The sequence below is a fragment of the Sinocyclocheilus rhinocerous genome, unplaced genomic scaffold (assembly GCF_001515625.1).
Source record: "Sinocyclocheilus rhinocerous isolate Xijiao unplaced genomic scaffold, SAMN03320098_v1.1 scaffold1053, whole genome shotgun sequence".
NCBI classification, from domain to species: domain Eukaryota; kingdom Metazoa; phylum Chordata; class Actinopteri; order Cypriniformes; family Cyprinidae; genus Sinocyclocheilus; species Sinocyclocheilus rhinocerous.
Window position 1 is genome coordinate 615,994 of NW_015638958.1, and position 9,979 is coordinate 625,972.

Below are 9,979 nucleotides of genomic sequence, written 5' to 3' on the forward strand. Positions count from 1 at the left end.
CCAAATTATGTATTTTCATAGAAATATTAATATGCAATGCAATAGAAGTAAAAAGATGCAATGGCATACGAAGAAGACATATAGAATTATGGGTAAGGGTCAAAAGTTATAACTTAAGTTAGTTTGTACGTAACTTTACACTTTGAAAAAAAACTGCTGTAGTTGACATCATGCATCAGAGTGTTCATTTCTAAAAGTACAATGATGATAAGATGTTTCTCGTTGAATGGTGATAAAAACTGAGTACAATTTTTTTGTAATTATTATATTTGAAGAGTTCATTTGCAAAAACAGATCATTCCGTTTTTAACCATTTTCAAAAATCATGTTTTTTCATTGTGTATTCCAATTAATCTCAATCAAACTGCAGTTGGGTTATTTTGATTATTGACAAAAATAACTAAAAAAATACAGCTAACTAACACAATAAAACACAATAAAAACATGATAACATAATTAAAAAAACATGATTTTTGAAAATTAAAAAAACGGAGTTATCTGTTTTTGCAAATAAACTCTTCACTTGTTCAATATTATATTAATAAAGTAAAAAAAAACATTTGACTATTTAAAACTAAAATTAAAATGTATGTAAAAGTATAATACTTCAAAGTAAAAACTTAAAAACTACGCAATTGTTTGATATACAAGGTTTTCCTTGACTTTTTTTTTTTTTCTTTTTTTTTCTATACACCCATCACATGTTTGGTTATGTACTTTTGTATAATGCTTGGTTCTCAAACAAAAATAAATAAATAAATAAAAATAAACATACAAAAATACCAGATAATTGCTTGGCTTTTAAATGTCATAAATCATCCATTTAATCATTTAGATATTTTATCATTGTTCATTTGGGATAATCTCAATCTAAATGGAAATAATGGTTTAAATAACGCCAATTAAAAGCACTTAAACATGTTTCAGACAAACACACTGAACAAAATCTGAATTTTAACAAAAAACAAAGAGCCACAGTAAAAACATTCTCTTTAACACACACAAAACATTGCATTTGCCATCAAAATTTAGCTGAACATCTCTTTGACGTATATTACTCCAAAAAGAAGGTGCTCTGCTGAATGGCCCGTGTAGTCAGAGGGGTTGATGTGCCATCATTGCTCACTGATTGAGACTCTCAGCGCGAGAGGATCTGAGTCAATAGACTCACGGCTCACTCACAGATTAGACATCTAATCAAATTCAGCCCTGTGTGTTTATCGCTCGCTGTCGTTGGCTATGTGGATGTCAGTGTGGAACGCTCCACAGTTGTGACAAAACTAGGACACATCACATAATGCACATACGCTCATGAACCCAGACTTTTTTAATGCAAAGTGATGTTCTATGTGTATCATGAGATATAGGTTTTATAAGGTTTTCCTAGTTGTTGTTGATAAAAACTGATTTAGTTTTAAGTCCCTATAACTTAGAATTTGACTTTGAGAAAATATGTGTCTTATATGCAAATGATGGCAAAGAACAACTATTCACACGATGATTGCAATCGTAATCGTAATATAAAGCCACTTTAACTAACACAATGAAGATTAACACACACACAAACAAATTCAAACAGCTGACGGCATTGTCAGACACTGCAACACGTCTGAAACATAATATACATCTTCTTTAATCGTAAAAGCGTATAACCAGCCAGTGCTAAACGCTTCCAGCTAATTTCTAATTTGTTCGTAATTGCACCGAGACAAGTAAACCATTGCACAGTGAGAAGTTATTTCCTGGAGCTGGACGGCTAAATTACAGGCAAATGTTTCATGCGATTAGGACACTCTAATTGAACATGTGACAAAGAATAGAGCTGCCTGTCTAACGCAGAAGTGCATCAAGTGGAGAAAACTGGTATTTACATTGGTTACATGCATTCTTTATGCTTTAATCACAGTGAATTCCTTTTTAATTATTGCATCCCGCCAAATTGCTATATATTTGTTTTTCTTTCCATCACAAGAGAGTGAAAATTAGTCATGGCCTCATTGTAACTGATCTCCTTTGGACGCCTCGATCAATGCACCGGTCACATATCTCTCCTCAGCTGAGCTCTACATAAGAGTCAGCGCTGTGTGTGTGAAGTGCTGCCCCTGCACTGTGGCGTCTGTGTGTGTTTTATTAGTATTGCACTTGTGCATGTTTGCTGTAGGTTTAGCCCCGACTGCACCTGCCAGACCTGCATACACACACTACAAATTATAGCACTCGTTCCTTTCTCTCGCTCACACTCTCACCGCTCTGTTCTAAAAAGCTTACAGTCATTTCTAAAATCGTTAGTGGCCTATACAGCTGAAATCATTACCTGTATGTTTCTAATGGGGTCATTACCGAGGTGGCCCTGCAGCCGGCCTCTAATCGCTAGCATGTTATGGGGCAGCTGCTTCTAAAACACTTGTTTCTCTGTGCTACATTCCGGCATGCAGGCGTCAACTGAGAAAGAACAGAGCGAGACCCTATAAATCAGGTGTGTTTTGTGAAACGGTGAGTGTTTTAGTGTATTTACGAATGTGGAAATGTTTTTAAATTGCACTTTTTTTGTGGGGCCAAGTGCAATTCCTGTATTGTTCAATGTCATCGTTGCATATTTGGTTAGATTTGCAACATTTAAAAATAGAATGTATCGCGCCATTGCACGCAAGGGATTTTGGGATGGTTTGGAAAGATTTTTTTTTTTACCTAAAGCTTGGGGGTCTGGACTTCATTAGTCTGACCCCCCTTCTCACACAACCCTCCCCCCCAGTGGACAAAACAGAGGCGACATAATTCACTTTGCCAGGTTTTACAGTGTAGGGGTACAGAATCGGTGAAAGGGTCAATCGAAATCTGTTCCCCAGCTGTGCAGCCCTCTCACTCACCCCTAGGCCCAGAGAGAACGCAAGAGAGAGAGAAATGCTCGGGGGGAGATGGACCCCACAAACGTACCCCCGAGCTGCCTGAGCATCACAAACCTGTTCAGCCAACTCCAACTACATCAATCCAGTTTGTGTAGGAATGCAAACAAGTTAAAACCGAATGAAAATATACACAGTGTTTCTGAATTGTGATTAGATATTAAAATAATGTGGGTAATAAGTATGGGATCATGCACAGATCCTCATTTCTGAAGAGCTAAAATTCAATGCATGTGTCCGAATAATGATTTTCCTTCACTACACTGACAGCACAAATCCAAAAAAAAGGTTGCACTTTCCACCAAGCTCAGCCCTGGACCTATCACCACCACAGCCAACACATGGTATTATTTACAGGATCACATGAAAGTTTCAAATCAAATTAAGCTCTCACTTTTGCTTCTTTCGTCCAGATTCACTCACTTTATTGTGTCTTAAGAGAACACATACTACACCCATACCCATAAAACCCATATCCTGCCATCAGTGTATATTTGAGATTAAAATAGAGCAAAAATGTATTGCAAAAATGCACTAGGATGAATTAAAATGAGTGTGAAAGGGAGAGAAAGAAACTGAGGAAGAGGAGATCTTTAAGGTAGCAGAAGATGTGCTTGTGTTTTTGCCTGACAGTTAACTGAATCATTCGCATAATACTAACAAAATACGCAAAATACTAACAAATGAAGGATTATAACAACTATATGTTAGGCAAAATTAAAATAACAATAATGATAAATAAATAAGAAAACGTTTTAATCATTTAAGTCGCCTTTTTAAATATTTTAGTCTTAATTTAAGATGGCATCATGACACGTTCGCTTGGTTTGCGTTTGTAAGGAGCGCGAGGGAATTTTGTGTTGTGTATGAGGCTGATAATTGGCTAGAGCAAATTATTTATTATGAGGGAACCTGTTTTGCCAATGACTTTTTTTTTGCAGGGCTGCTATATGATGAAAAAACACTGCTCTTTCATAAACTCCATTTATAACTTTCTGCATGAGAAATGACTATGAAATGCGCGTGATATTTTGACCGATTTTTTTTTTTAAATAATTAAATAAATGCACGTTTTTTTCTTGTTACATTGCTTATATGTTAGGGACTTTTTGTATGCTATGCAATGCAACTTATATGCAACGCGTCTTTTTTCTCCACCAAATAAATAATTCAGGATGTGAGTTTTTATCTCATGTTAGGGTAATTAGATGCCCAAAGACTTTGCATTTTTGTCTCTAATTAATATCAGAATAAAACATCAGCAGTTTGGTCTGCAAATACTGGTGATCTACAAGGTGCTCGCGACTTTTCAATGTTAGCGAAACTAAAGGCTGCGGATGGGCAGGTGATTTTGGCCACTTGCACATGGCAGCTGACTTCCGCTGTAAGTTTAAAACATCTCATTTATCCAGCCTACACAATATGCAATATTAATATACCGAGGGGATTTATCTCCGAGCGTATTTAAGGGAATCGCGAAAACATGTAAACGCAGCAGATCTCTCTCTGTATTACATGTTTTAATGAAGAGTAAAATTATTTGAACATTAAAAAACGCCTTGCAAGCTTATGTCCTGAAGACGTTTTGATTTCAGGATACATCCTTTTTCACACACTAGCAGAAAATAACCCGTCTCATTAAGTGTGTTTTTGCTCACTTTAGTAGGCTATTAATATATATGCTACATATAAACATAAAATCGCAATTATTTATTAATTAATTTTAGACCACGCGTCTGGTAATGCTTGATGCAGCAAATTAAATTTATATAATAAATAAAAACACAAAGTTTTCTCACAAACTCAAATATCCCCAAAAACAAAGACACTAAATTAGCAAATCCAATATTCCCCAAGTTCTCGCCCGTTCTCTCTGTGCGTTTATTAAGTGACCTTTTTTTTTCAATTTTAGCCCTAAAACACACGTGTATTTTCTAAAAAATAAAAATAAAAAAAGTCCTTTACTTATTATTCCATTAATATGCTATTCTTTTTAAAGAAGTAGTGTGATGCTCCCTGTTCTTTCCTCTCCCATTTTCTCTGCTTCTATATTTTCATAACAATGATAACATGATATCACGGCCTATGTAATAATAATTTTGAGGTGTTTTGGGGAAATTAAATGCTCAAACTAATTTTTGTCCCTCTGCGTAAAACTTCTGCAAGCCAACTTGAGTCTAACCTACAAGTATTTCTCAAAATCCCAGGTCTCTCTTTGAAGGGTGAGACAGAACAGTATACATTTCCTCAGTGTTTCAACATCATTCTAGGAACCAGGGGAGAGTAAATGCGGAGGAACTCGCTGTCCAAAAACTTTGTTTCAAGCGCAAATGGTTTATTTTGTATGCATTATTAGTGAAATAGAAAGACACGCTGTGGTACGTAAGTTTGACTTTTCTCTATTTTTTAAACAGGCCTAATAGTTTTGTCTAATAACCTCACAAACTGCACTTTTGCACTTTGAGCATGCTTTAACATCACATACATGAGATAAATCAGAATAAATCATTTACGATGAATTTGAATCACCTAGGCCTATAGGAAATTGCAAAGGCGCTCAATGTAGGCTATTGCATATTTTATTTACAAACATAAACTATAAACTCAGGCTCGTCATTGATTCTCACTAGACATGTCCCCTGCGATGCAAGTGAATCATCATTAGATGAGTGCGATTTTTAAATATCGATATTTTCAGAGTTAACAAAATGGCATGAGCGGGACATTCCTACACAAGACAAACTGAAAGATCTCCAGCTCTCTTTCAACCACAAAGAAATCAGGTAGAACAACGTTTTCTCATGTGTGACAGGCAGTGTAGCCAGAGTACGCCTTTCTGGAGCGGCGCGAGTGGCTTTTTCTTCAGCGCGTAACGATGCGCCATCAGATTTCAACACGTCTACAACTAACTAACAGCTGACAAACTGATTTAAGAACGACCGTGTTACGTGCGACGTCCCTGTACGAGCACTTCTAGATTCAAAACAATTGATTTCGAAACACTTTTGACTGTGGCCAAGCGCTTCCTCTAACGCGCATCGGACGCTCCGTTTCACGCACCCAGCTACTTGGAATATAAACAACTTGGAGCTTGTTGGTGGTGTTTACCTTTGCGCGGCTGTGTTGGCATCCAGTATCCCCGCGCTCTGCATCCAAGAGCGCACCGGCGTCATGCCACTCGTAAGGGGCTCTTCTTTCATGGTCAAGGCTCCCCGTGGGAGACCGTCCTGGATGGAGAACATGAAAATAGCCTTCTGGGGGATGTCTCTCTACACCAGCTCGAGTGGAATAATCCTCCTGCACCACCTGGATTAACAAAAACCAACTGAAAGGGAAAAAATCTTCCCCAAAGTGCAACAAGGGGAAAGAGGTCCTTATCCAAAGACGCGCTGCCGTATCCCTTTGGGTGTTCCTCTTTCTTTTAGATTCCAAACCCAAGTTCAGTTCACTCAAGATTAACAGGTCTCTAGTTAAAAGAGGGTGGAGAGAAGGCAAGAGCTGTGGAGCATCTCAAAGGAAACGATCAGCCGGGATCAAGCAGACCTTCTCGTCGCGGGGAGAAAGAGGGGAGAACGCGAACTTGCTCTGAAGAAGAAGGCGAACAGACGCGCACGGGATTGTGAAATGAAAAGTGGGATAAAACGGGCGACTGCTTCAAAAAGGAGTAAAATGAAATGATTACCAAACAAGAGGGAGGGATGGACCAGGGAAGGCTTGCTGTCCCTGGGGAAAAGATGGATTGGGTAGCAAGAAATCTCATTCCCTCCCTCCCCGTCTCTTTATGCCTCCTCTGTCCCAGCGGAGCGCACCTTCTCTCGGGTTCCGCGGCTTCAGCGCTCTCGGGGGGGACAAGCGTGGACTTGACGAGGGCGGAGACTTTCCCTTAAAAGGCAAAGTCATTTACATGTCAATCTCCGTTCTGAGCTCTGATTGGTCGCGATCATCCCTTGCGTCATTTTCAAAATTCGCCGCAAAAGCTGATGTTAGAGGGACTGAACGCTCTGGCAGTGGAAGTGGTCTCATGCTTTCCCGATTTAACCTGAAACATGCCCTTAATACCCAGGAACATTCACGATGCATTTCATATGCCTAGCATGATTAAAGCATAATCGACTAGGTATAGCATATCGTTTTCCAGAAGTCAAATCTGTCTAAAAGTTCAGCCGGTATGATTTGAAATTCTAAACATTAACTGAACGCGAATCCAAAGCTTTTACAGTAAGTACTATACTATACGTTCCCTGGTACTCAATGGTGTTTCCACAGATGACAAAGCGAAGTAATATTCCATAACACTGTCAAACATCTCTTTTTTTTTTTTTTTGTAAAACCGCGAGGAATCAAGCTGTCCTCGTGACTGGAATATGTTGCCTGTTTAACATAGGCTACTCAATTGATGAATTGGAATAAATATTCAAATTTGACAAACCACGGGGTGATTTGCAGCTGCATGAACTGATAATAATATTATAATATTAATTATTATTAGTTCTTATTAACAGCCTGCGTGCAATACAAATATAAAATGCATCAGATAAATTATATTAAGAACAATTATTATATAGCTCATGTAAGTCAATTGTATCGAGTAATTAGAGTTTTTGCTCATACACAATATAACCCCCCAAAGAAATCTGAATTGTGCACACTCGCATTGTATTAAGGATTTCTAGTGTTCTTTGGCAATATTTTGAATTCCACCAAATGACGCCTGATTAAATATTTATTACAGATAGCCCTCCAGAGCTCAGAGCGGGAAAACGACCCCATGAGATAGGGAGAGAAAAAAAGAAAACTCAATTGAATCTTAAAGTTAAAAAAGGTGACTAAAGCAAATAGTCCTCTTATCGTAACAACAATGCAGTCATCTGTTTTTTATCAGAAGTTTTTCCCTCAGATTCTTCATTTCACACATTATTATTTTATTATTATTATTATTAATTATGTGGGCCTATGTTTGTAATTATTTTGCTAAAGCATCCTCACTAATCATTCTTCTTGCTTATACAGGTTGAAAACGAAATCTTGCTTATACACTTCACACTCAAAGGCAAAATACTCGAAGCGGCACAAAAGCAGCCGGTGTTTTTGAAAGACAAGTCCAACACGATCCCCGTCTGCCCTGAACGGACACAAATGGATCATGAACCCAGTCCACTAATAAAATATTCTATTTTGTTCTGTATTTGACAGGTTGACGGTAAATGGTCACAGTCATCAGAAACTTGTTACGGTGTGAAACATGCTGAAACTAAAACATACAAGACTATTTAGGTATGCCTATTAAAATATTTTCTATTCTATGTTTTAGAAGAGGCTGAAGGGTCAACTCCCAAAGCCCAGTATCTGCAACATCATGTTAACTTCCAAACTAACACATTATGTTACACAAGACCATCAGAACATCTGTAAAGATTCACTAAAATTTCTCATGATGCGCTTTTCGCAACTCTCACGGACAGCGATATAATATTTCTGCGACATCTGATGTCTCGGAAGCCTTAGATGTTTAAAACGATATAAAGCCGTATTTGGTCAGTTACTTTCATTGTTTGGCAGTTCTCTATGTCCATGGCGACAAGCACATGCAAAAATGTTACTCTTTTAGCCGTATAATATTTTGTATTCCGCGGAAAGGAACGCCGTCACATTGTAAAGCATCGTGTAAATTATTTTAACAGCACAGGCCGGTTGTAAGACTGTGTCTTGCTATTGGAGTATAATATTCATTGGTCCAATATAACACTTCTACAAACACTTTCATATACTTGCGTTGTACTTGCATTGTAGTTCGGAGCGCACAGAGGATCAAATACTCCCGGACATATTTAGGAAAAAAATCAAGATATTTTGGATTAGGCTAGGTCTAATAACGGAATATATTACAGCTGAAATTGATCTATCTCATGAAGGATGATGACCTAAAAAACTAGAGAGAGAAAAACATATCTTGTCTTTGCACACAGTTTCAAAGTTAATTGAAGTTCTAATATATCAGTCTTTCTGTCAGATTCAAGCGGTTGTTTCCACCTAGTGGCCATCAATAAATAAAATAAAACATTAAAATAAATAAAAATAAAAAGCAAGCAATGTTTCTTGTCAGGAAATTCATCATATCAAATAATCATGAAATTAGTTTGAGCATTTATAACTTTCTTGATGGTGTTCTTTCTCAAGAGAAATTCTTTATCTCTCATTATCTATTTCATTTTTTTTTTTATCTCACTCCCTTCAAAAGATGGTCTCCTGCAATCGTTTGGATCACAGATCCATTAAATGTGAAATGATTGACTGATATTAAAGTGTATCTCAGAACTCATGACATGCGAACAGTAAATAAAACAAGTATAGAACAGCTGAACATTATCAGGATCATGCTATTGTTTGCAAGGTAAAGAGCTCCATCTAGTGTTCCAACAATGACCTGCAAGTCTGTCAATGACCTTAAAGAAGAGACGAGCAAAATAACCTCACTGTTAAACCTGACAACATATCTGAGGCAACATATCGTAGAATTCCTTAAATCACCACACCTGTAGGACTCGCTCGAGAACCTTTGGCCATCCTTTCAAATTGGGCACATCCGACCATCATTTTGCTACAACTTCCAAAAAAAAAAAAAAAAAAAAAATTATACAAAGTTAAAGCTGTAGTCCATAACTTATAACTTTCTTGATGGTGTTCTTTCTCAAGAGAAATTCTTTATCTCTCATTATCTATTTCATTTTTTTTTTTATCTCACTCCCTTCAAAAGATGGTCTCCTGCAATCGTTTGGATCACAGATCCATTAAATGTGAAATGATTGACTGATATTAAATTAGGACCTCAAGAGTTTAAACATAAATTACTGGTATTTTCTCAGAACAGAGATTAGGCGGCTTGCACAAGCACTTTATATGGGTCATAATTTAAATAAATAAAGCACAACAGAAAATGTGTCTTAGAAAATCACAATACCAAATCAGCTATGTGGTCATTCATAAAAGCACAAGACTCAGTTATGGAAAAACTAACATTGTTAGAAACAGGCTAAGCGATCATAGTCTCTACTAGACATCAGAAATCATAATATATA

At 37.1% G+C, this 9,979-nt stretch overlaps 1 pseudogene; it reads right to left on the minus strand.

Moving 5' to 3' along the window:
- The window catches only part of LOC107750336 (transcription factor COE1-like), a 137,870-nt pseudogene extending 131,127 nt beyond the window's left edge, over window positions 1–6,743 (minus strand).
- Between the last annotated feature and the right edge of the window lie 3,236 nt (window positions 6,744–9,979).